This window comes from Rhagoletis pomonella, unplaced genomic scaffold, assembly GCF_013731165.1.
Source record: "Rhagoletis pomonella isolate Grant_MI unplaced genomic scaffold, Rhpom_1.0 Rhpom_scaffold_00007, whole genome shotgun sequence".
In the NCBI taxonomy this organism is placed as follows: Eukaryota; Metazoa; Arthropoda; class Insecta; order Diptera; family Tephritidae; genus Rhagoletis; species Rhagoletis pomonella.
The window spans coordinates 20600630-20628296 of record NW_023458561.1 but is presented as its reverse complement, the minus strand read 5'-3'; the positions used below and the strand labels follow the sequence as shown (position 1 = coordinate 20628296).

At 33.8% G+C, this 27667-nt stretch overlaps 1 long non-coding RNA gene across 1 annotated transcript in view; it reads right to left on the bottom strand.

Moving 5' to 3' along the window:
* Positions 1 to 26053, bottom strand: part of LOC118742433 — an 82904-nt gene extending 56851 nt beyond the window's left edge. Inside the window, exons 1-2 of the long non-coding RNA XR_004993377.1 lie at positions 25843 to 26053; positions 21389 to 21934 (exon numbers count right to left, since the gene is read on the bottom strand). This is a non-coding gene — a long non-coding RNA (uncharacterized LOC118742433). The remainder of the gene's footprint in view (positions 1 to 21388; positions 21935 to 25842) is intronic.
* Between the last annotated feature and the right edge of the window lie 1614 nt (positions 26054 to 27667).

The window sequence follows — 27667 nt, the reverse complement described above, 5'->3', positions numbered from 1 at the left end:
TCCAACGAGCCCAGCGTCTAAAGCCACGTAGACTGTTGTTGCTTTTTACTTTTACTTTTCTTTTATTAGCTCGGGATGTAACTATGTAATATTGATGCGCCTAAAAGATGTAGCAATTTCTATTCTCAAGTTACATACATACCTACTGACAGTACGAATGGCAATTATAAAGCTGATGCCAGATAAAACTTTGTAGCTTTGCGTGACATTTATAACTTTGCCAGCAAAGCGCCAGACGCAAAAGGTATGCCACAATGAACGCCAAGAAAACAATGTTGTACCGCTTTTTTACTCATCAAAGTTGCTGTGGATTGTAATTATTTTGATTTAAAATTATCAGCAATGTAATTAAGTTTTATGTTTCTGCATGAAAACCCGAATTTGGACGAAACAAAATAAATATTAAACCGGCTGATTGCCAAAGCGCGCAAAAATATGGGAGTTGACCATCTTTTCGCTTCGCGCTGCGGCTTCAACGATTTATGTGGCATGCTTTGTGCATTTTCATACAATTCATCTTATCTGTCAAAGCGAATCTGTCACGTAAAGCGAAGCAAAAGTTTTATGTGACATCAGCTTAATAGGGAGGTTTTAGTTTTTCAAACTATAATTTTATTCCACTGTTTTTCATTTGTCAAGACAACTACAATCAAGCGTAGCTATTCCGCTTTTACTTTCACTTGATCATGGCCTCAAGCTCAATCAAATTTTTGAATATAGTTGTATAAGACCAAAAACAACAAGAGCAAATTATATGATGAAGATATTTTGGCGCGCAGCCTTTTGGCCAATTCAATTTGTAGTGTGTGATGTTTTACACAGATGGAGAACGTACAGTTTTACGCCGCTTCCGGCAAATGGATTTTATGAAAAGCATTTTCAAAAATTAATTTCTTCACATTTGGTAGTTTCAGAAGGGAAAGGCAAAGAACTTTCCTTGTAAGCGATTCAAGCGATAGCGGTTTTAGAAGCATAAGCATGACTTCAGCTTTTGGCTCAATTAGCCAGTAAAGCAAGAGAAGCTACCATGAGATCGCAAAAGGTTGGAGGAAATTTTCTTGTACGATAACCGCAATCTCATCGGCATGTGCGATTATCTCCTCTCCATTCGCCGCAACAGTTGGTTCACTGTCACTATCCATAAAAGATAGGAGATAGAACACCCCTATGTGGAGTGCCCTTCCTGACAGATCTGCGAGTCGTCTGGCCGCAGTTAATAGTAGGGGTTAATGAGCTCAACCGGCCGCTGTGGTGTAGTGGTAAGCAGTGCACGCTTCCACTCCACAGCACCTGGGCTCAAACCCTGGTCAAAGCAACATCGCAAAAAAATATAGAAAAAATTTTTTTTCTTAACAGCGGTCGTCCCTCGGCAGGCAATGGCAAACCTCCGAGTGTTTTTCTGCCATGAAAAACAGCTTCTCATAAAAATACAATCGCCGTTCGGAGTCGGCGTAAAACTGTAGGTCCCTCCGCTTTGTGTGACAACATCAAAGCGCACGCCTCAATTCGGAGGAGAAGCTCGGCCAAACACTAACATATGTGTAAGCGCCAATCTATTATTATTATTAAATGAGCTCAACCATAGTTTTGTCCGTAGATCTGCCCTTTCTGTTGGAGTGTGGCATATTAAATAAAACCATATGTCTCTAAAAGAATTTCCAGAGTCTCAAATAAAAAAGATGAGAGGTGGAGATTAATTAGTCATCAAGTCATCCCTTAAAGGTCTTGTGCAAGCTTATACCATTAAAGTTAACTGTTTATCAACTTAAACCTTAGTTATGTCTATACTTAAGTCGTTTTGCTAACCAACCTAATATATAGCTTTTAGTAATGTTATTATATTATTTCTTTTTAATTGAATTTCATTTTATGCATCTTTCAATTGTGCTTATATTTTTCCATATCTCTGCTTTGTACCACTAAATTGCCTGCAGTACCGCTTAACTAACACAAAAATTCTAGTCAAGCATTAACTTATCTATTCATAGCATAAATTACAGACTTTTCTTTAGGCACCAGTTTGTGCCTTAAGTCTTTTGTAAACTCCATGAAAGTATAAAATGTTAATAGATTCTTTTTATCTGCGTAACGACATTTTAAACGATGCACTTAAGGCTAATTCTGTTAACAAACACAAAAGAATGCGTGGTAATCGAAGACAATTTTTAGGCCACACAAGAAAATGGATAATGTGAAAGTATGGAATGTTTTGTTTATAAACCTGTAACCTATGTTGTTACTAAACTCATTACATAAATATTAAATTGTATGGTATTTATGGCATCGAACTAGTGGCATTTATCTTGAAAACCAGTCTTTTTTATCGGAAGTGAGATCTTTATGTCATGTAGAATATCAGATAAAGGCCGAAACAAAACTTGCTCGCATTGTTGTTTATGGACTTTTCTTACAAAGTTACATACAAAACTTACTGAAAAAGAAAATACATGAGCATAGAAAGCATAAAGGTACACAGTAAAATACTGGGGATACCCATGTGTACACGTACAGGTCTATTCTGCGCTGGTTAGAATAATTTTGTAACCAGTAAATAAAGTTCATGTAAATGCAGAATTATTTGCCCTCCCTGCCAACAATAAGAGACACCAATCATAAAATTAGCCATTAATAAACAACGCTTAAGCAAGCGCGAACTCCAAGCACAAAGCAGCAAGCATTCAAGTATTATTATACATTTTTCCACACAAAACTAGGTATTATGCCATAGAATATCTCTGTCGCTGGTTTACTAAGCATAGTCCTCCTCTATTTTTTCAAGCTTACTTAACTTTAAACAATGGACGCTGAAGGAAATGCAAATTGAAATTAGCTAACAGTTCTGTTGCTACCACATATTTATGTACATACAATAACTAGTCCGCAACAACACTTACATACATAAATAGCATCACAACTTGTTTGTATTTTGCTCTTAACTCGCCGCTGAAGAGCTCTGGTAATTTGCAAAACGCGCTGTTAATAAATCATAAAACAAAGCGCAAGCAGGCATAAATATCACACACATACATACCTATATACATATATACATACACAACTATGTATGCCAAGTACAAATGTCAAATTAGTGTAAATAAGCTGTGCAGTTAAGCATATTAAGGTGAGCTGCAAGGGCAGCACCGTGTGGAGTCTGCTGATGTTAGGTGATTCGCATGGCTGCGTAAAAGAGGCACAGCATTGCCGACGGAACCGCACAAATCTTTTATGAATTTCATATTCGCAAGCGGCATATATTTTATTTAAACAAAGTGGTGGGTCAGTTCGTCAGTTAGCTGATGGGTTGAACGAACTCCCGCTGTCTTAGCGGTTACTGTCATTCACGTAGCGAAATTCACAGCGCGCGAACAAAGAAGGAAGCACATAAAACTACGTCTTACACTCTTTTGACAGTTCCTATTTGTAGGCCAAGCTGTCACCTGTCACAATTTCATCTTAATTTGTTGTCGGATTCTTTTGTATTATTTTTTCTGTATTTTTATTTTTTACTTTTTACAAAGTCTGTCTGGGTTGCAAAAGTTACTCTGTATGCAAATTAATTTCATTAGCGAGATTTCTTACAAGCTTTTTTAGACTAATTAAAGCTAAGATAGTCATATTAACTTCATTAGCGAAGCTTATGAAAGCCATATATTTAGTCAAATGAGTAAATTTTAGTTAAATTTTGCCACGGAAATGCATATTGAGGGCACTTAATTGCCAGTGTTTTATTTTAATGAATGTGAGAAACTCCCTAATTTTTGATGAGCTAATGTAGCAGATTTTAGTAATGGCAATTTAGTGCGAAGTGGGTAGGTCCCCAAGGCTTAAAAAAGTATTAAATTGCTCATATATTATTTTCGATTATAGGAAGCATTATGAATATATTGGTAGAACATTAGGAGTTTAAGAAATTAATTAAAATTTTATAACATTTAACTTTACTTTGGCAATTATTTTTGGTTCACTACATTAAACACTCAGTAGAGATTATCTTTTTAACCGACTTACAAAAAAGGAGGAGGTTATCCGTTCGTCGAAATATTTATTTATTTTTTATTATTATTAAATTTTATTATATTTATGTATGTATGCTACCGCATGACTTTGGACCACGTCAAATGATTTCGATAATTCTTTTTGCATCGGAAAGGTAGTGTCTCAGAGGTGGTCCCATACTAATCTGGTTAAGATCTGATCAGTGGATCATGAGATATATATATATATATAATTTTTTTTTATATGAGAGTTGAACTCGGTTTTTTTTGCTGAAAATTACTTGTTATCATCGAAAATTCTTTTAAGAGCTAAAATGGCGGAAATAGCGATTCTCTAAGAAGCTTTAATAACCAGATTTTTCTTCCCACCTACTTGTTTTCTTAAATTAAAATGGAGATTTGAATGCTCTAACGTTAATTTTCGCTATCCCCGCAAGGTTTTGTAGAGATTATTTTCCGAGCGTATGTAGTAGGAATGTTAAGGTCCCAAAAATCCCGGGATTCTTGGCTAATAGTCCCGGGATTTTCGAGATTTCGCCTTTTCTTGACCAAATTTGGCTATATTTATTTTTTTATTTAATAATTAATATCTTTTTATAAATGTCTAGCTCATTATTCATATAATACCACGTGAAAGTAAATTTTAAGCACAAATATTAATATACATATTCGCGAAACCATGGGCCAAATATAGTAAAATTGCGTTTTTAGTTTTCCACTCTAATGTCAGTAATTCAAAAATGATTTAAAAAATTCAGAGAAAAGTGCTCAGAGAGGAGATCCTGTAGAATTTAAAGAGATTACATTTTTTGGTGCAGGAGGACTGGTAAGTAATTAAAATGTTCTCTTAAAATTTTATCCTTGAAATTTCGCAATATTTGTTTTTGAAAAAATTTTATGTAGAAGACTTATATAAACTCGATAAAATCCTTACATTTCGTCCTTCTGATAAAGTTTGCTTAAAAAATTACCTATTCATCCTTGTGAATCCAAAAAATTTTTTTTTGTTCTAAAGAAATTTCCTCTTGCATTTGGTACCCATATTTTTATTCTACATTCCATCGAATTTTCTAAATAATTTTTGAAATTAATCATATATTTGAAATTATAAAGTCCTTTAGAATAAATCCTGACGTCAGTAAGAAAAAATCAAATCGCCACTAAAATTAAAAGTAGGTTTCAAACCCATTTATTTATTATTTATTTTATGTTAGGAGAGCTTCTCAAGCAATATAGAAGCATTTTGTCGATTTAAGTTGTTGAAAAGTAATGAATATCTAAATAAATCCCGGGTGTGATCCCGTGATCCCGGGATTGTGAAATTAACATCCCTGGTATGTAGCCGTCACCAAATGCAGAGCAGTAGTAGAAAAAGGTGCTGTACGCTTTGCTTATCATGAAGGCGGTAAGATGTTCCGAGCTCGACCTTTGTTGAGAAGACTCTTCCTTCGAGTTTATAGCGTTGCGTATGTGGTGAGCCCTAGCGTTCTGGTCCTTTCGAGTTGGTATGAAAATTGTATAGTTATTTTTTTAAGAGAATCTGATTATATACAGTAGTCGGTACTTACATACATAGGTATAGGTGCCATCGTCCCTAAAAATTCCGGGTGGTTGGGCATGTCATGAGTACAAAAGCCTGTCTCTCTCAGCCTTTGGGCTGTAATAGCAGCTATCTCTCGAGCGACTACGCCAAGCTAAGGCAGACGCAGATTCATATTCAGAGGTTCAATGGGTGAAGATCATAGAGCTGCGTTGTGCATAGCCCGAATTACTTTGAAACCAATGGAATTCTTTAAGCGCTGTTAACTTATTACAGATAGGCCTCAAAACTAGAGAGTGAGAAGGCCCATGATATACGGATTACCCTTACACAGGTAAACAGCGCTGCTGTGGCTCTCTTTATACGTTGCATTGTGTTGTCACTTCATAGTAGCTTACTGTCGATAACTACTCAAAAATACTTGTCAGTGGGTTTAAATTTCAGGCTTAAGCCATTGATTTTAGTACTTGTAGGAGCCGGTACTGTGTATTGTCTAGGCAACAAGACTGGCTAAGTATTAGCCGGGTCCTTATATACGGGCCAATTAGTGTTCTGTGAAAAAATAACATAAAATTGCGATTCTGTTTTCAAATGAAAATAAATTAGTTTGTCAAAAAGTTTTCACTAGTCATTATCCATAGGAGTGGAAAGAGAAAACCCATGTGGATATCCCTCCTGACAGACCTGCGAGTTTGCCAACTCAGGTTTTGTGCAAGTTGAGACCATTAAAATAAATTATCTGGCCTACTTGTTTAATCACTTAAACATTTGTTATGTCTATACTAATCTTTAAGCTTTAAGTACCATTATTATATTATTATACATACACTGGAATGCAAATCAATTACGCTGCTTCGTTTTGTAGTTTTAAAAACTGCATTTCATTTTAATTGAATTTCATTTTTATGCATCTTTCAGTTGTGTCTATCTTTTTCCTCAGCTCTTTTAGTTGCCTAGTCTTCTTTTTACCACCGTTTTCCCTGCAGTACCGCCTAACTAACACAAACATTCGAGTCAAACATAATTTATCTATTCATAAAATAAATCACAGATTTTTCTTTAGGCACGAGTTTGTGCCTTAAGTCTTTTGTTAAACGCTATGAAAGTAGAAGTGTTAATGGATTTTTTTTAGTTGCGTAACGGCATTTTGAATGACGGTTTTAAAACTCATTTTGTTAAAAAGACACAGAAGAATGCGTGAAAACCGAAAACAGTTTTTAAGTCACACAAGAAAATGGAAAACTACTTGTAAAATGGGTAATGTGAAAGTATGGAATGTTTTGTTTATAAACCTCTAATCTCTCTTGTTACTAAACACATAACATAAATATTAAATGGCATGGTATTTATGGTGTCGAAATATTTCTGTTCATCTTCATAACCAACTTACTTTTGTCGGAACTGAGATCTTATTGTCATGTAGAATATCGTATTAAGGCCGAAAGAAAAATTGCTCGCATTGTTGTTTAGGGACTATATTCAGTTGCGGCTATAAAGAAAAAAGTTGTACTGAAGATGAAAATATATGAGCATAAAAGTGTACGTTTATCACAGTAAAATAATAGGGATTTTCACTTGTACACTTAGGAGCAAGGTAATTAAGTGACACGCGCTGATGTGGACAATAAATCCACATTTTTGGCAGTACATATATGTAAACAGATGCTAGAAGAATAAGGCCAGTTATACTGTACGACAATTTTATGACAATTCAAACCAGCCTGGACTTTGCTAACATTTTCTGAAAGTATACACATCCAGTAATAAAACACTGGACGAATTTGCAAAAGATAGCTATTACTTGTGTTTTATCGCCTACTAATTTTCATGTCCCGCCTAAGTAGTTTTAAAAAAAAGTGGAAAAAATTGTTGGAAAAAATGTCTGAGAAAAATTAAAGGTTAAGATATATGTAGTAAAATATCTTGGGAAATATTTTCCTAGAACATTTTATCTATCTTTTTTTTCACTTTGTAGTTGGCTCACATGAAAAAAGTGAAAAAAGCAACAAAAGTTTATAAGGCGAACTTGGCACAGTGCGTAGGCAACTGGCTGGTCAGCTGGGGTCGTTGCATCGAATCCCACTGAAAGAAGTCTGATGAGGAAATGTGGTAATTTCCGAAATAGCTATCACTTATAACTTTTTTATAAATTATTGTTGCTTTTCCACAATAGTTTTTCCTTAAAAACGGCCTCAAGCTCAATAAAATTGTTGAGTATCAATTTAATTTCCTTTTAATATTCAAATGCTGTTGTTTTAGAAAGAAGAATATTTTTTTAACTTCATTACTTCTTCCTTATTTGATTTGATTTTTTCCTTATGGAATAATTTCTTTTCTTTTTTTAGTTTAAATTTATTTAATTTTTAGATCTTATTTTTAATAAACAATAGATGCAATTTGTTTATTTAATTTAGTTTTACTAAACTTATTTTATTTCTTTCCTCTTTTTTTTACTTCGCCTTTCTTTTGTTAATTTACTTTGCTTTTAGTTTTTAAATTTTATTGTAAAAAATATTTTTTAATTCCATTTATGTTTATTTTTTGCTTGTTAATTTTATTTTCTTTTAATTTTTAGAGATTATGGTTTAAGAAGAACAACAATTTTATTTTAGTTTTATCTAATTTTTTTTAAATATTTTTTATATTTTTTTGCGTTATGTTTACTTATAAAATTTTTTTACTTCTTTTAATTTAATTAAATTTTGTACATTTTTATTAATATTTATTTCAATAGTGTTATTGGGCTCTGTACCACGATTTGTTTATTAGGAAAAATAGAGAAAACTACAAAGTTTAAGCGGTAGAAGTTATAGCAGCTATTTCGGAGATTACCACATCTCCTAAAAGACTTCTGTTTTCTAGACTTCAGCAAGGATCGAACCCCGCGCTAACCTGTCCTCCAATCTTTTAAATTGGGCTTAATATCTCCAGGGTGCAAAATTTCATGACGATTGGTTAAGCAGTTAAAGCGTGAATGCGTAACAAACAAACAAACTCACTTTCGCCTTTATAATATTAGTAAAGATATTTACATGAACCTTATGAACTGTATTCATAAATATGCAGTTGCGGTACCTTGGTGTATGCAATGCAATGGAATACTTCCTGACTTAACCAATGTAGAGAGCTTCAATGGATGACAAAAACTGTTTTCAAAAAACAACTTACATTCGAAATTTCAGCGTTATCAAACCACTTTAAACATTCTTAGATTTTATTTTCAAAATAATCATACTTCATTTAGCTACTAAGGACTGTTTTGTGAAGTAACCACTAGCTTTAAAGCTCACTTTATATTTAAAGGTTGGATTAAAAATAAAGCTTTGCCTAAAGTTAAGCATATTTATTATCGGTTTTTGACGTATGTATGTTTCTTTGCTGTAAACCAATTTAAAACCGATAATAAAATGTTTTCCTTTAGAAACAATCATAAATTTTAATGCAACCTTTATATATAAAGTGAGCTTTAAAGTTACAGGTTTCTTGAGAAAACGGACCTAAGTGTGAAGAATTTGAAGACAATGCAAATACCACGATATGAGTAAGCACCGTTCCACAAACATAAATGCAACAACAAGTGTCATTTTAGCAGTCGGCCACTGCAGCGTCATTCGGTCCATACGCTCAATATGCGGCAGCAATTAACAGTTGAGGCAGGCTGAGTGAAACGGCAACGCCAAATTGTGAAAAGCCATTTAAGTCGTCAATTAGCTGTTTAATGACAAGCTTAACATTCGATTTGCTTTGCGTCTGACACTCTTTAGCAGAGCGAAAAAAACTATAAAACTATGAAAGCAATAGAAATGTGTTGGTGCCGCAACAGTTGCTATGTTACAAGTGTGTGAAAATTAATTAAATGGGAAGAGATTGTAAGAATAGATCTATTCGCGGAGTTGCTGCTGGTAAGCACTCAAATTGGCGCTCAAGTAAAAAAGTTTACATGTATATTTTAGTTATATTGAAATTTCTACTAACCGCTTCTGCCAGAAAATTTGCTATTAACACTTACCATGCGCACGCAAGTGCATGTTAAAGCCCTCTACGCAGGCGTACTATTTTGCTATTTGCATGCTAGTGCGCGTGAGCGTGCGCGGCGCATAATATAGCAAGCGCTTGACCAATAAATTAGTCAGACTGATAAGATAATTAAAATGTAAATTTTTTACATGCACACGCGGTTGGCTTGCAAAGAGCTGTGCGGCGGAAGAATGCACTTTAGCCACGTATTAAAGTTATTAAAGGCTATCTGGCCGCTACTTCCTACATTGTTGCTGCTTACAGAAATTATGTATTTCTCTCGCATCTTCCCTATTCTATACAAGCATATTTTTCTTGCTGTCAGAGACCAATTAGTGGCAACTGCTTGCTTGGAATGCGGTGTTTGCCGCAAATGGACTAAAGGAATTCGTCTAGGCAGCAAATAAAGCTCGCTCTTATGTAACAGGTTTGCGCAGAAAAATGCAAATAAAAACCAGCAACGAAAAAACGGAAGACTTAATCGACGATTCATTAAAATTTACTGGTTACCAATAAAGCATACAAGGCTAACATTTTTCCCATTCCAAACAAATTGATTTTCATTCCGTTGACAGTTATTATTAGGATGTTTTCTTTAAGGAAAACATTATGTAATGGGGTCGGATTAAAAGTACAATAAATAGGATATTTTCTGTATTAATGATGCTTAGTATTGGGTCAAAATCTATGAAGTGTGCCAAATATTTTCGAAAATCGAGAGGTTTTTTCGTAGAATTATTTTTTTCTAGTTCACAACAATAAAAAAAAACTAATTTGGAAATTTTTCTTAATTTGAATTGTGTTCGAAGACATAGTTTTTAATTCGTTTCTAAAATTCAGGAAATTTAAAAAAATGATGATTTCTTGCTATTATAGAACGCTTTTATCAACTTGCAATGTTTTGTGACCAGATACCATCTATAACTATAAAAACTTTGCTTTGCAAGGATCCTATAAAAAAGTCTAGACATTAACCTTGTCGCCTGGTATCATATGAAAACTCTAGAGGTAGATGTCGCCCCGCCGCACGTAGTTAATATTGAGCCTAAAAATATGCACTACACGCTACAGCGGAAATGGACGACACGCCATTTCTTTAAATGAAATTAATTGCTGCAATATGTACAGTATCGGTCATATCTATAGCACGCCATTTCAAAGTGATATTGTGTGCCATTTATGTTTATTTATTTACTAGCAGACCCGGCGAACTTTGTCCCGCCCAAAATTTGTATATATTTTATTGAAACTTTTTGGTCCAACATTTTCACCAACAATTCACGTTTACGATTTTCATTGGCACATTTGTCTGCTAAGATTAAAGTTTGGTGGTCATTTGCCGCTTTAAATAACTTAAGGAAAGTGTTATATCCGTTCTTGAAATTCTCCAGTTGTGCGGCATTTCATAGCACAGTTATTCGCAAAGCGAAATAAATATTTTCCTCTTCACTCCCTGGCGGCAACAATGACCCGGTTTTATAGTGAATGTCCTAGAAGCTTTACAGTATAGTAGGTGCCAAATCAAAATGGGTGCGAATCATTGTTCTGTACCTTAAAAGTTTGAACGCATAATAATATTGGAAAATCACATCCATTGGGCCAATTGCAACGCAGGACCGTCGATATACCCAATAGTGCAACAGGTCGATTTAATCTGACCTTCACGGCTCTTTTTCTCACTTGGTTATTTTTAGGAATAGCACCAACTGTCGGATTAAATTGTGAAACTAAACCATCCAGAGACCCACTCAAATACACAAAAAGTTTCGTTAAAATCCGTACAACAATTTAGGAGGATTACACTCACAAACACACCTACAGAAGAATAAAAAAATTACTTCAAAAATAGACAAAGGTCGGTAGGTTTGTAGGCCTCACACCCCTTTTCAAATAGCCCAAATTTTCTCCATGAGTATGGGCTTGATTTCAACTATATACATATCTCCATACGAAGTTCCAGTACTGTACCATGAATACTTTCAGAGATATGCAGTATAAAAATTCGATTTATATGGGAGGAGCCACGCCCCCCTTTCCAACAGCTGCCCTCTTTCTTCATGAGTATGCGATTGATTACGTATATCTCCATACCAAGTTCCAGAACTCTACCATGAACACTTCCAAAGATAGGCAGTATGAAAAATTCGGTTTGTATGGAAGATGCCACGCCCCCTTTTCCAATAGTTCCAATTTTTCTCCAAGAGTATGCGATTTATTTCGTACATCTCCATACAAAACTCTAGAACTCTACCAAAAAATTTCCAGAGATAAGCAGTATGAAAAATTCGGTTTGTATGGGAGATGTCACACACCTTTTTACTATAGCTAAAATGTTTCTCCAAGGGTATGCGATTGATTACTTATATCTCCATACCAATTTCCAAAATTCTACCATGCACACTTTCAGAGATATGTAGCATGAGAAATTCGGTTTGTATGGTAAGTGCCACGCCCCCTTTACATATAGATTTTTTTCAGCCTAAAACCATCCTTGGGACACGTGCGGCAGGTGGCAGTTTCAAAATAATCGGTTCAGCCGCTCTCGAGCCTTGCGAAAACTAACAAACGGCTTTCTAAATATAAATTAGTTGAGATATATTATATATTATAATTATATTTTGACAGTATCCGTTGTTTCTGATTGGGGCAAAAAAATCTTGCCTAGTGACGAATTCGCCCCTTGATATGGTCGTTACTTAAAGCTATTTATATTCGAAATTGCATGAAAATTGGAAAGCAGGAATCTATAAGCTTATCCAGGCAAAAAGCTTCCTATGTACCGAATTTTAAGCAAATCGGACCATAAATACGATTTCTTCGAACAGATCGGTCCCTGCTCCACTTCTCGGACAATATGGATCATATATGCTAATACATGCTAAAAAGCTATCTGCGCACCGAATTTTAATCAAATCGGACCGTAAATTCGATTTTTTCGAATAGATCGGTCCCTGGACCACTTCCCGGAAAAAATGGATCATATACCACGTACTAAATCACGTACTAAATTTTAAGCAAATCGGACTATAATAAGATTTTTTCGAATAGACCGGTTCCTGGTCCACCTACCCGAAAAAAAAGTAAAATTTTTTTAGCCTAAAACATGGTGGTTACCGAAAGCTATTTGTATACAAAATTTCATGAAAATCGGACCAGCCTTTCGCGAGATTACCTGTTACAAAAAAAGGGACTTCTCTTTATATAATTAGTATAGAATAGATATGGAAGCCAATGCGACAAAAAAAATCTAAAAAATAAACGGTTATTCGTAGCCACTTCAAATTTGCACATTATCAGACTAAAATTGAAGGGTCTAAAAAACTGTGTACTCAAAAAAATTCTAAAACTTCCGACAAAAAAGTTTGAAATTGGGTTTGTATCGGGTTTGTCTGAGAATGAACTATATGTATTTTAATTGAAAATTCTTTAAAATTAATAAATAAACATAAGTGACACACAATATCACTTTAAAATGGCGTGCTATAGATATGACCGATACTGTATGTATGTACATATGTATGTATATACTAAACGTGAGCACAAAATATTTTGCTTGCATAGTCTTCTGTTTTCTTTTCACTGCAAGTTAATTATTTTAATATCTATTGCAAAATTTTATACAGACAAAACTAAAAAGTAAAAAATTAATTACAATAAAATAAAAAACTTTTCAATATACCACGCTTTTACAAATGGACTAAAAATTAGAAAATAATATTTCCCAGTACCATAGAATTTGTTTTGATAACTTTTGATTTTGAATTGAAAATGAAAAGCGTGGGGCGCATGTAATAGACCTGAATTGATATGAAGAGTAATATGTATGTATGTGGGAATATCGACCGTTTAAAATCGATCTCAAATTTGTACTTTCGCTGTAGAAATTTTAGGCCTATGTTATGTAGTTTGACTATTGTCCACGTTTTTCGTTTTCCATCTCACAAATTGTATTTTTATAATGACTTTTGCTAAAATTTCAAAATCAAAAGTTATCAAAACAAATTCTATGGAACTGATAAATATTATTTTATATTTTTTAGTCCATTTATAAAAGCGTGGTATATTAAAAACATTTTGTTCTAATTTTATTTATTTATTATTTACTAGCAAATACCTAGCGTGCTTCACTGGCTTTTAGTAAAAAATAAACTAGATTTGAAGAGCTTTATGAAGTGAGATTTGCAAACAAATTTTGGATTTATGAAACATACTTTATTTTTAATGAATGTTTTTGTTAGTTAATATATTTTTGATGGTATTTAATCCTGGAAATTTTACTTAACTTACCTAAACTTCTCTAGTTTGATACCCATATTGCAATATTTAATTTATCTTATCAATTAAATCAAATTAAAATTTTCAAACAGATGGCAACCTTCCACAAAAATATTTTCGGTTGTAAGCCTTATTAAATCTCTTTCTTTTGACAGCCATACTGCGATATGATGACAACTCTCTAATTATTTCCTTCCTTTATCTTAAGTAAGATCCTTAGCAAAGGATCGGCGAAAACTGCATTCAATTCCATGCATTGGTTTTAGAGCGATGCGCGTACAGACAAAAATTTCTAAAAAATTTTTATTTACCTTCTGTTGCTGTAAAGACCCCTCATATTAATTTTTCTTTTCTATCTAAACATAATGTACAGACATCGGCCTGTTACAGTTTATTATCCGTATAGATTTTTTTCGGAAATGTCGAGCCCCTATAAATTTCTCCGACATTTTTCGTAATACATAAAAAATGGGAGAAATAATAAACTATCTGAAAATTGCGATCTACCACATTTTTTCCCAGATTATTCCATACAAAGTTTTTTTTTACTTCGAGCACTGCATAGGGGAATTTCTTTTATTTCTTGAATGTGCATGGCCTCCTTATTTTATTTTATTTATTTGACACTTATGTCACTAAAACCCTTTTTACAACATTAGTTAAACCAATTCTGGAATGCGGTTCGGTGGTTTAGAGTCCAAGATATCATATTTACTCAGACAAGATAGAGTTAATTCAAAAGCAATTCCTACTTCTTGCTTTAAGAAATTTCCGATGATTTCAATATAACCTTCCACCTAATAAGAGTCACTTAAAACTTATTAACTTTCCTACATTTTTCAGTCGCATTTGTTTGATATAATTTTTATGGTCAGTAGTATAAATCAGACACCGACTTTTATTTTTTAAGCCATTCGTATAAAAGACATTATCATTTTTCGCAGTTAAGAAGGGGTTGAAGATAAACCGTGTACAACGACTTATACCAATGACTTTAAGTATGATTTATAAAATAAAAGTTAGTGAGTGATTTATATTGATGACTTTTAAAAGTTAAAATCACTGACTGATTTTTATTTATTAATTTTCAATAACTGCTATTCAAGACATATAATTTAATAACTGTTACTTGCAGATTATTTAGGTAAAAACCAAAAATAAATATTATTTGGATTTGTAATATAGAAATCAAAAAACTGTTATTTAAGGAGTAATTAAATATTTATAATTAAAAAAATAATTTTTAAAGAGCGATTTTTTTAATAAAAGTTGTAACTGTTACGGCCGGCCGGCTTAATTAAAACACATTTCCTAATCTTAATTGGTTTCTCCTCTACACTGGGCCAGAGTCTGGAGCTTACATTGAAGACAAGGGCCGTGAGCCACACTCCTCTCTCTGATAATATGCTGCGTAGGCTACATTGTGAAAAAGAGTTAGAGATGTTGAAGCTTACGCGTCTTAGCGACTATCGAGCCTCACTCAAGGCACTTGTTTTACTTTGAGAACTATGAATATACAGGGCTTAGCTCAGGTATTCGAGAGTCTGCAACCAGTTATAGGACGTCGCCTACGGCCACCGTAGCCAACATTAGAAACTTTAAATATTTTGCTCAGAAATGACTGGGCAACATCGAGACTTTTCAGATGGTTATTTATTGAGCTTATGGCACGGCAGGTAACTAATATATCTGCCAGCTGATCACTTATGGTGGTAAAAACATGACTCTGATTAGCATATACTTATAACAACAGCCTATGCCCTTCCTGCTTTTCGAACGCTTTAATACCCACTTTTTATATACATACATATGTTAGTAAATATCTTAAATAATTCTTTAAATAAAAAGAAAAAATGGATAGGTATCTAATTACACATTGTGATTCTTGGCAAAAAATTAAAAAAAAAAACAAAACTTGAAAAACATTGCGAATATTAAAAAAATCACCGAGCGATTTCTTAAGTCACTGTATTTGCCTATGATAACTCCAGTTGAAGTTGTTTCAAATGACGAAGTTTCGATGATGCCTTTAGTTTCATCACTTTCGCTTTTGGTTGCAGGAAACCGAGAACATGCCATTAATATGAAGTGGATGGTAAGTATTTTTTCGACAGTGGCAACCCTGGTTGTAAACCACGCAGAGTCCGCAAAACACTGCGGAAGCATTATCCGGAGGATTCATCAGACTAGGCCGAGCATCCTTTCCGATCTTTTCTAATTCTCAACCGATTTTATTAAGACTTAATTCATTTTTTAGCACGGTTATGATCCCCAGCTTTTACTTATGCTTAAGGAATGATTGATCTATTGATTTATACAAAACAAACGATTTCTCAGTTAGCATACTGAGAAATTAGTACATCCACAAAAGCAACTAAGTCAGAAGTAAATAAACAAAATCTTTTCACAGGATGTGGAATTGTGGTTACTCATCTATCTTTTTTGCTTTCCCAAACGATACATTTATATCATCACAATGATGTAAAAATTATTTTTTTGCCACAAATCATTAAAAATTTCGAATATGACAAGGCAATAACGCTAGATTGTAATAAATAGATGTGTATGTAGATATACAAAAAATCATTGTTTCATAGTAGCCCGTGTGTGCATTTGTGCTGACCGAAACCTGACCGCTATAGACAAATACCACGACTTTGTCCACCACGAGCAGCTACAAGTGAAAGAGTCGCACTGTACAGCCACTAACTATCGCAGTCTGCAAAAAGTCGTTATTTTTCGTTGCTACATTTCTCCGTACAAACACTGCATTCATAAACATTTGACTGCTGTGGTGTGAAAAGTGGCAGCAACGCTTTTGCATTGCATTGCTAAAACCGCGTAATTAACCTGATTTTACTAAAAAGAAAAAGAAAAGTTGCATCGCCTGCAACAAAACGGCTGCTATGAAGACAAAATGGGCTTGAAAATTGCGTCGCTGCATAAAAAAAAATCACCGCAACAACGACTACACCATTCAACGGGCAATGCATTGCTTTACTTTGCCTTACTTGTAACTAGAAATTTAATTAAAAAATAGTAACAACAAATGGTAATAGCTACGGTGGCGTGAATGGTAGCGGCGACAACAACAGCGTCAACTTTGGTTTGCTGTGCTCGAAGGCGACTTAATTGCAGCTGGCAGTCGGTTGCTGTCGCCTCAGCGGGTGATGAATGCAGCCGCATTTGATTGCTTTTTCTTGGACTGGTTCCCCTATTGGCCACTTCGATTGGCTGCCTGGCTGCCTAGTTGGCTGGTTTTTATTGATTTTGTGCTAAATCAGCGCGTACGACAAAATATTTCGCACTCTCACTTGTAATAGCCTTAAGAAACTCTATGAATATTTATGAAGTGGAAATAATAATAAAGCCACAGCTTGGTAAAGGATTATATTTAATTGATGCAAAATTCCAAACTTGTCAATATAACTAAAGAGGCTTAGGAAAGTATACAGCCGAAAATATTTTTTAGGAGGGTTGCCAACTGTTTTTGAAATTTTTTGAAGTGAAACTTCTTTAGCGGCGGTTGGTTGGTTGGGAGTAAATTGGCAAGTTCAAAGGAAATTGCACACGGAAATGGTGCAACGGAAATGGTGCAACGGAAATGATGCAACGGAAAGGGTGCAACGGAAATTAATGGGGCTGAAACAAGTGCTTCTTGAGTGTATGGTATTAATTTAACAAAAACTTGATAATAAAATGGTGCAACGGAAATGGCGCAACGGAAATGATGCAACGGAAATAGTGCAATGGAAATTATTGGGGCTGAAACAAGTGCTTCTTGAGTGTATGGTATTAATTTAACAAAAAATTGCTAATAAAAGGTTAAAGAATAAAAATTAGAAAAATACCAATACAAGAATGAAAGTAAAGGTGAGTACGTACATAGATAAAGAAAAGGATAAAGGCAAAGGTAAAAATAAAAAGAAACCCAAAGATGCGTAAAGATAAAGGCAAAAATGAAGACCAAAGTAAATTTAAATACTTTACTTATATATATAAGTAGGCAAGTCAAATACTTTTTATATAAAACAATTTTTCATGGCAAAAAATCTCCTCCTCGCAGCGCACTTAACCTGTTTAAATCGCCTCTAACCACACACAAATCAGCTTAAGCTATTGGAATTACCACCCGTAGTACGAGCAATCAAAGCTTAAGCTTCGCTTAAGCGCTAAAATGCTGCAATTAAATGCGTTTTCAAGCGTGCACATTTTGATCAACGTTAAATTAGTCAATTAAGCGATTGGCTATACTAGGCGATAAATTGCAGGTACCGAAAAAAACCAGTTGACAAATTAAGTTTTTCGTTTGAAAAACTCGCGCAAAACAAACGTGAATTATATATGGAAAAAGCTTATGACAGTACGTGTGGCAGCGTGAAAGTCAGCCGCAATCGCAAGCGTGTAATCAAAGCGACACCAACGCAAGCGCAGCGTGTTTAGCACAAGCTCGAAACAAACAAATGTACACACAAAAATAATCTGTAATCGTACAAAGTTGACATGCATGCGACGATTTGTAAACATGTTTTGATAATTTTTCAATTTTTGGCAACACGCGAATAATTTTTGGTTTTCTTTATATGGCAGTCAAACAGCAATTGAGCCGAGGTTTTGATATTCAAGTTTTTTGCGTTTATTTCACATGAGCTGCGTGCGCGTTATCTCAATTACATTTAACAGGTGTTTAATTGTGGGCTGAGACAAGTAATAAAATAGAATTGAGTTTAACTTGACAAAACTACCTACTAATACGCATTACAAGTATGATACTATTTTAATGTTAAAGTGCTGTTTTTTATTACCTCTGGTTTTCCAATTGCATTCAGTGCGTTGCTGAAAAATTACATGCAATCCCATTTGTTTTTAATGAAATCATATTTATGCATTTCCGTTGCATTTGATGTCGCTTGACATGAGAGTTCGTTATTGCATTTTAATTTTCTTGCATAAGTAAGCGTTATGTCAATAACTTGGTTTCTTTTTATAGCATTTTTGTTGTTTTGTTTTTTCTTTGTTTTCATAGTTATTACATTTTGCATTTAAATCTTTAAAAATGTCCCATAAGACATTCATAGCCTACTTAAAATTAAGACCTTCCCACACCCATGAGCGACCAGACGACATTGAAACAAAAGACTTAAGACACAAACTTAGTGGGAGTAAACGCTAATGCGCACGGACACATTGTACATATACATATATATATACATACGTATGTAGGTGAAATATTGAAACAATTTATTTTAGTGGAGTTTTTTAAGTCTGGAAATGATATAGATGAAAAAATTTACGTTTGGCTTAAATTCTGGGAATCACGGAAGTCATGACTTTAGCTAAGCCTCTTCCGAACATACATTTCCTTGAAAAATTTTCATTATCAACTGCCAAAGGGTACACTAATATTAAACTGGCCTAAAAATGTATATTTATGCAAATAAAATATTCGTGCAGGCATTCTTTCATCTTCTCTATAAATCATGTTTGCCGTGTGTTGTTTTGCCTTTATAAATTTTAAATATAAAGTGTAGCCTTGAAATTAACTAAATAGTCAGTCAAACTATAGGAACTGATTAGATTTCAGATATCTTATTTTATAGTATGTCATTGAAATGTAGTTTTGATGCAGGCAAACAAAAGCTTTTTTAATTTTCGGCAAAATAGCTGCTTTGTTGGCATCAGGGATGGTCTTATTTTACGCATATGATTTCTCGTGCTACCTCTCAGTTTATTTATGTTATATAAGAAAGTAAAAACTGCCATAAACGTGCTTTATACTATGGACCGGGAATACATTCTCAACTCACTTAAGAGATGATCAGTCTATATAATAAATACTGACACCAGAGCACTAGTGCTCGTAACCGAGCATATTTTTCTCGTGGAAAGCAAAGCCAACATGGCATTCCTATTCGAAATAGACCAATTTAACAAGATAAGCGTTTATTTAGCCAAGGAGAAAACAGGAGCCATTCTGATAAGCAACCAGAAATAGCTTTCTCCACAGTAGGGAAGCATGTGATTAAATCATCACAACAGATCCACAGCTTTGGTGTGGTAACCGAGGATATACCGTGTAAGCTGCTAAAAAGCTTCCAAAATGTATATAGCTCTTTCAAATACTTTTTAATATTAGAGGGGAAAGTAGAAGACTGGTGCTTCCTAGGGTAGTTAGTTTTACTATTTTGTATGCGAAATCTGTTTGGCCTGATTAACTCAAAGTGAAAGCATACATCAACTGCAGCAGTACCGCACAGCTGGAATGGTTATTGCAAATATGGTACCTTTCTCAACACAGGCAGAGGACACGTGGAAAATATCAAAGCGAAAGGAAAGGCATAGCCAATACCATCAAAGAAAAGAAAACCGCATCCCCCATTTACCCATTTTTTCATAGTAACTATATTTTATAGGTCCTCCAAAGCCCCCAGCAAATGCCAGAAAATACCATGGCGGAAAATGCAAAATTTTTAATATTGAAATATGGTAAAATAAACAATTGGGTATTGTTATTGGGAGTCTCCTGCAGAGAACCAGAGTTTTCCGATAAAAACATATTGATTTTCAAGAATTCCATACCATTTCTATAAAAAATGTTTTTTCCCATATAAAATACAAGGAAAACTTTGAGCGCTTTGAGCGACCTCTAAATATTTTTTTATTTCAAACTAAAAAAATAAGGGTATGTTTTTTTGATATAGAACAATCCCAGGAGGTGAGACTTTACTGGTTTTGGTCATTATTTTAAAATTTTGATGAACATCCGTTTTTAGCCTAGCTGGTTTTCCTACAGGGTACACAGAATACTCATTTACTCAGAAAACAATCAGCCATTAAGTTAACCACGCAAGCTAGATTTTTACATATGTACCACTTAACGCACACCCATACGCAACTATTTGATATTAAACAAAGAATAAAGCACACATAAAAATAACCAACCCAAAAGTGTTCAATTGTAACCGCGTCAAGGCTCGTAAATGACGACACCTCATGCATTTTGATGCCAATAAAATATCGAACACATTATCATGGAAACAAAAAAAATTAAAAACCCATAAAAAATTACAGAAAATGTGAGTACGTGTCGACAAACGGAATACCAAATGAAGGCATTTTGTGGCAGCGACTCAGAGGTCGCACGCTTGTAAGCTGCGTACGCCTAAAGGCAATGAGACAACACAATTCAAGTCAGGCTAAGCCAAGCTAAGCTTAAGATTACTATTTGCAGCTGATATATGCATAATTTTGCATTTTTTTTTTTTATTGGTATTCCTTATAATTTTTTATTTACAATACAACAATTTTCTTTGCATAATATTTCATTCCTTTTATCGAGCTGCGTAAATAAATAAAATTCAATTGAAGCAAACGTTTTGTGGCGCGCGCGATTAAAATCAGCAAACGTTCGCTGTTTTTGTGTTGCTGTGTTGGCGCGCTAACAGCGAATACTTAATAATGTGACAACAATTCGCGGTAAATAAATACGTATAGATATATGTAAGTGTGCAATAAATGTTTGTGTTTGTTTTTGTGTTGCACAACAACACTTTGGTACACGCACCTTTAACACTTTGCCAAATGGGGGAATGCTGCTGACATGCAGCGACAAGCGGCAACAACAATGCGGTAGACAAGCGAACTGCTGCTGAAGAATGGGCAATTCTTGCTTTGCTGATGTTGTTGTTCTTATTGTTGCTGTCGTTGCGATTTCCTTGTGCTGTGAATTACAATTACAATCTGTATGATTTCCGTGTTGTTGTTGCTGTTACTCTGATCGGGTGTTATTACACCTTTTATATGCCGGAAATTTTTTAATCCCTCTCCGATAATCCAAAATTGTTGTCGAATAATATTTTGTGGAGGTTTATTTTTATTGATGGTTTTTTTACGAGTTTGTAGAATTTTAAAAGCTTTTAATGTGAGCAGAATATTTTTATGTTATTCACTAGAAACTTGCCCACAGAAGTAAGATCGGTGGCAGTTTTTAAAATTTGTTGATTGGTCTCTTATTAAATTGTTTTAGTTTATGTTAGCCAATATTTTCAAAACTTTTTATTTCAATTATATTGAGTTTTCTTTCTAAAGTACTTATTTTCGTGTAGTTGAACTAACAGGGAACAGAAAATGTAAAAAATTGTTGCCAAAAAATTTTCAAAATCCGAAAGTTTTGCAAAAAAATTGTTTGCCAAAATATTTATTTTAAAAGTCAGCGCAAGTATGTTTTTGATATTTAAATTAAAAATGGGTAGAATTTTTCATTGATAACCTTTACTTAAACTTTTCTACAAAATAAAGTTTAAAGGCTTTTGTAAAATATGTATATGCACTTTTTTCATTAGAAATAAAGATGCCATTTTTACAAGAATTCTTGTTCGATATTCTTTTAATGGTTTAAAAAAAAAATTATTCATTATTGCTTTTGTGAAAAAGTAGAAAATTTAACTAATTTTTTTAATTAATTTTACAGGATAGTTTTTTAAGGGAAGATGCTTTTCCATGTTTAACTATTCATTTAAAAATATATTTTTAAAAAGTATTTAGAAAGAGTTTGCATGAAAAAGCTTTACATCTTTTTTAAATATCTAAATTGTATCAATAAAATCAGACCGGCAAAATATTTACGGAACTTTAAAAGTATGAAATAACTGTTTTTATCTAATTTTTTTTTACAAAAATGCTATATTTTTTTACAAAATCTGTATGCTTTTTAAGGTATGTAAAGCTACAGTCACTCAAACAAGTGTTCACATGTTGATTTTCTTTAAATATTCTCAAAGTTTTTCAAGTAAAATTTGTTTATTATTTTTCATTCAAAACATTGTTCAAGCTTTAACCAAAACCATACAAATCAAAAATTCAAACTTCATAAAAAACTAAGGAAAATTCAATATATTTTCAGAAAAATTTCGATATTTTTATCTTTACAACATTTTTGAGTATGCAGTTTTATATAATTTGAATATAATGATGTACTAGCTTCAAGCGGCAAAAAAATCGTAGATTTTTAAAATAATTTTTTTGCCTGACGGATTTTTGCACTTTTTTCCATGTAATCATGAAATTCTTATGAAATTAAATGAGGGAGACTGTTCGAAACAAAATTTCAATAAAGCAATGCCAATTTTTGTAAATTGCATAATTAAATTAAAACAGCCGCAAAAGCAAACCCCAAAAAAACTCTCAAAAATCAACGGAATTTTTTCAAGCTGGGTGAAACTAAAAAATTTTTTGAGTTTTCATAAATTTTGTATAAAGTCCGAGACTTTGATTCTTTTGGTTTTGCTAACGCTTGGACAATATTTTTGTAGAAAAATAACCAACAAAATTTTACTTGAAAAAAGTTGTGAATATTAAAAAAAATCAGCACCCGAGTACCTGTTTTTTTCCCTGTGTATAGTTTTTTAGTTTAAATTTTTGTTTTTGCAATTTATATTAGTTTATTTCTGGCATTTTATCTTTAAAAATTTACATTCAAATATTCCACAATTTTCGTCTGTTTTTTGTATTTGATAAATAGTCATTTTTTTTAGTGGCATTGCGACGCTTTTTATAAGCTTTTATTTTTCTAATTGTATCTATGTATTTTATTATTAATTTTGGCAAAAGCAAACACCGCACTTCAGTTTAATGGACATAATCTATTCTTAGCGGACATAAATTTATTAATCTTTCTTTAATCACTTATTAATCACTTTTGTTGTTGTTAGTGATTCCTGCAGACATGCATTGCTCTTTTTAAGCACTTTTTTCTTACTTTCATCTGCGCACTTGCGTGTTGGTTACTGCTGTTGTGTTTGTTGTTTTGAGTTCTCACTTGTGCTCTTTTATTTTTCTTTCTGACATCAAACAACATCTAACCGTTTTTTCGCGCCACAAATGCTATAAAAGTAGCGGTATTTTCATGCTAAAACGCAATCCGCAACTCAAGGCAAGCTGTTGCAAGATTTTTTGTTGTTGTTATTTTTCTAAACAAGAATTGATAAATATGCGTAAAGCACGATAGATTGGAATGGAGGTGAAGTGTTGAGCAAAGAAAGAAGATGAAATTACTTGGCGAGGTCTTAAAGGAAAATACTTTTGGTCTTTTGTCAAAAAAACTTCTCCCTAAATGAAATAAATTTAAAAACTGCTAGCCAAAACTACTTCTTCAATAGCATATTACGAGTCTCTAAAATTTAGTTATTAGCAGAAAATTTTGATCACAGATACATATCGTTACCTCAATATAAGAACGCCCTATCTCATATTTTGAAAATTTAGCGAAAAAAAAAGTTCTACAGAATTTCGTCGAAGTGCTAATTTGTATTAAACATAAAATTTTACCTAACGCTGTAATATTGGCCCTTGATTTCTATTAGATATATTGTGATCTATTTGACAGATTTTGTGTAAATCTGGACTCGAAATCAAAATGAGGAGGTATATAAAGGAGACGGGATGGAAACCAGATCTGTCGACTTAAATTGTTGGGCGATTGGAGAACAGCGCTTTAAAACCTTACAAATACCCAGAATATAAATGCTTCCACAAACAGCAGAACACTGGTGAAAGGTCTGAATTCAGGAAGTGGTGCTAAGTAAAGGCAATCACTTTTCACTTTTGTTTCCATGGTTTTACTAAGGGCAGATGATAAATTTTCGGGCGAATCTCTTTTCAGGCGAAACTTAGGACAGGGCAGAATAAGAATTCGTTAAACCGCTCCTAAAATTGTAAAAGTAAAACTGTAATTTTGAAAACATTCTTTTATCGGATCGCTCTTTCTTTTTTCAATATATCGGCACTCTGATGTAGGGGAAGGTACTTTGAATCTACTAACAATATACACGCAATACATACATAATGAAGAAATTGTAATATTATTAGACCAGCACGGAAAATAACCGAGATGCCCCATTCCGTAAATATCAACAACGAGAACCGAATCAGTCCGTCATCTTACTAGGCACGAAATTGGAACTTTTGCAAGCTTCCTTACTGGTCAATTCAGCACTTGTCAAACCTGGGAGTTGTTTACTTTGACCAGTACAGATTGTTTTAGGAGGATACAGCAGTGCCTATTTTGTGTCAATTGTTTACTAGGCCCAGACTTCACTTGCTATGATCGCCATAACAAAAAGCGCATGCCTAAATAGCATCGGGCGAGGTTCGTAAATGATACGTGCATCAAAGAGCATCTTTAACCAAATAGAAGTATGTCCTTGGTCGCGTAAACCGGGTCACTTTCCAGAAATCAGTCTAAGTAATCTTTTTACAAAAATACCTTTATATGGGAGGTAAGCGTTGTTCTTGTTCGATTTAAAAAAATTGCTTTGCCTTGATTAGTGCGAACACATCAATGCTTGCACCGAACTTCGTAAATATTGTTGAATCGGTTATTAAAATATACATTTTTATTAGACAGAAAAATTTAATTTTCTGTTTAAAGATTTCCCCATATGCCAACTTTGAGCAATTTAGGTGCTGCAGATACCAAAATATCGCAATTTTTGCATTTAAGAAAAAAGTCTTTGTACCGGAAGTTGACCTAATATCAGTCCGATTTCATCCGTTTCAATAGTACTTAGTATGTTGGACTAATAGTAACCTATACACCAATATCTATCTCGATTTTGTTAAGCTGTAATAAAGTTATAACTTTGTGCACGCTTGTGTTCCGCTTTAAAAATTATTTTTGTGTTTCTTAATGCGAATTTTTGTTCATGTCCATGTCTTATTTAATTACCAAAAGTTTATTGCTGTGTGTATTTTTTAAATTTTATGGTAAATTTTTTTCTAGACTTCTATGAGTTTTGCTTTTTTTTGTAACAAAAATTGTAATTATGCTTCTCCAAGCTCGTCTTTTGCAACGTCATGCCAATTCATGCAATTCACATATTTTTTATATATTTTTTAAATTCACACATAAGTACATCTGCTATCGGCGCACGATTTACAAGCAAAGCACTTAAAAATTCGACATGCGCATTAGACTGGACAACAAATTTTCAAAACTATACAATCCATGAACGTTCATACCTTTTGTTTTGTTTTTGTTTTTCTATTTAATTATGCGATTGTTTAAGCACTACTTAACACGACAAATAAAAACTCGATAACGATATCCATAAAATTGGACCCGAAACTTGTATGCTCGCATCATAAATCGAAAGATAACCGATAGATTTATAATCGTGTAACGCGACACTTTAGCGACACAAAACGACAGGTGTTACTGCACGCCGGCACGTTTTTACTCAAACTGAACTGAAACTTATGCGCAGCCGGTGAATGCGAGCCAAAGCAAAGCAAAGTGAAGTTGTTTAAAGCGAACCAACATGGAGCGGACACGATCTCTCTTATATTTCTCTCAGCATGATATTCTTCTACTTTTTCGCTACTTGCGAGTTAATAGTTAGCCAAGTTTGGCGCTTTCTTGTGCCATTTCCGTTTCATTTGCCATCGTATTCCTCCTGCTTTTTGAACGCTAGTTGGGCCGCTCCATATAGCTTGCAACGTGTTTACTACAATTATTGCCATCCAACTCGAGCTTGGTTGGACCAAGTCGGTCATTACGATCAGATGATTAATTTTCGGTGATCTTTTTTTTACGCTTTTCGTAGTTTCCACTCATTTTTCCCCCTTTTTTGCTGTTTACATTTATTGCCTGTTGTAATTTGCTGGAAATTATGATTGAAAGCAATTTGTTACTGTGCCTTCCTGCGTTGACTTCAGTTGGCGGTTTTTTGTTTATGCCTAGCAGACCATTAGTTAAAAATAGTCTACAACGCGGATTTGGCGCTTTTAAGACCGAGGTTTTTGTGTGTGTGTGTATGTGCATTGGCCGCGCTTGTAAGCCTGGTTTTTTTTAGTCATTCTACGCGTGTACCTACACTTTGTAATTAAGTAATTGCGTTTCGCCTTCCGTCGTTCTTTTGCTTCTCTGTGGTTACAGTAGTTGCCCATTTATTGTTCGGCAACAGTTTTATGCCATGCTTTTGCTCACCGATGATTTATTGATTAAGTTGTGCACAAGATTTTATTTTACAATAGTTTCTTAATTTTTATTTCTTTTAATAATTTGCTGTAAGACCTTTGACGTTGGGCGCAAAGTGGAACGAATGAATTTTAATGATGGCTTATGGTGATAAATGATGTAAGCCAATAGCTTTTCACAGCCTTCTAGAAATAGGTTGTGGTTAATAGGTGTCAAAGTGTCAGCGCTCCAATATTAAAATTTTATGTAGCAAGAACACAAACATTTAAGTCGATATGTAGTTACAGATGCTCATTTATGAGATAATGTCTTAAACGTTTATTTTTATAGAATTAGCTCAGTTTAGACTATATAAAAAGTTAAGCCGCACTGGATCAGGATAAAATCCGATTATATTACACTATATGTGTAACGAGGATTCAATTGTTACAAAAACTAGACTGGAATGGTTTTTGAAATCGGTTAATCCATTGAAGTATCCGGCATATTCGCCTGCACTTCCGCAAGTGGGATATAGGTAATGATTACCAGCTTATTTAATTTATTTATTATCTTCCACTAAGAAATAGTTTTTCGCATTTTTTTACAAACGTGTAATTTTGAGTTGTGCCCCTTTTGAAGACCATGTGCGATATGTCACTGGATTTCCAAACTTTTGAACTGCTAGATAGTAATGACTGAGTGAGGTTCGGGAATGATATCCAGGACTGGTGCTCTGGTGATAGTCAAGATCTTACCCAGGATGAGAGGTACATAACGGCTTGAGCTGATGATTTTGCCATTACCATCTCTGATAAATATGTATATAAGCTCGATTAGTGAAACACATAGAAAATTTAAAGATATTCACAACTGGGCAAGAGAGGT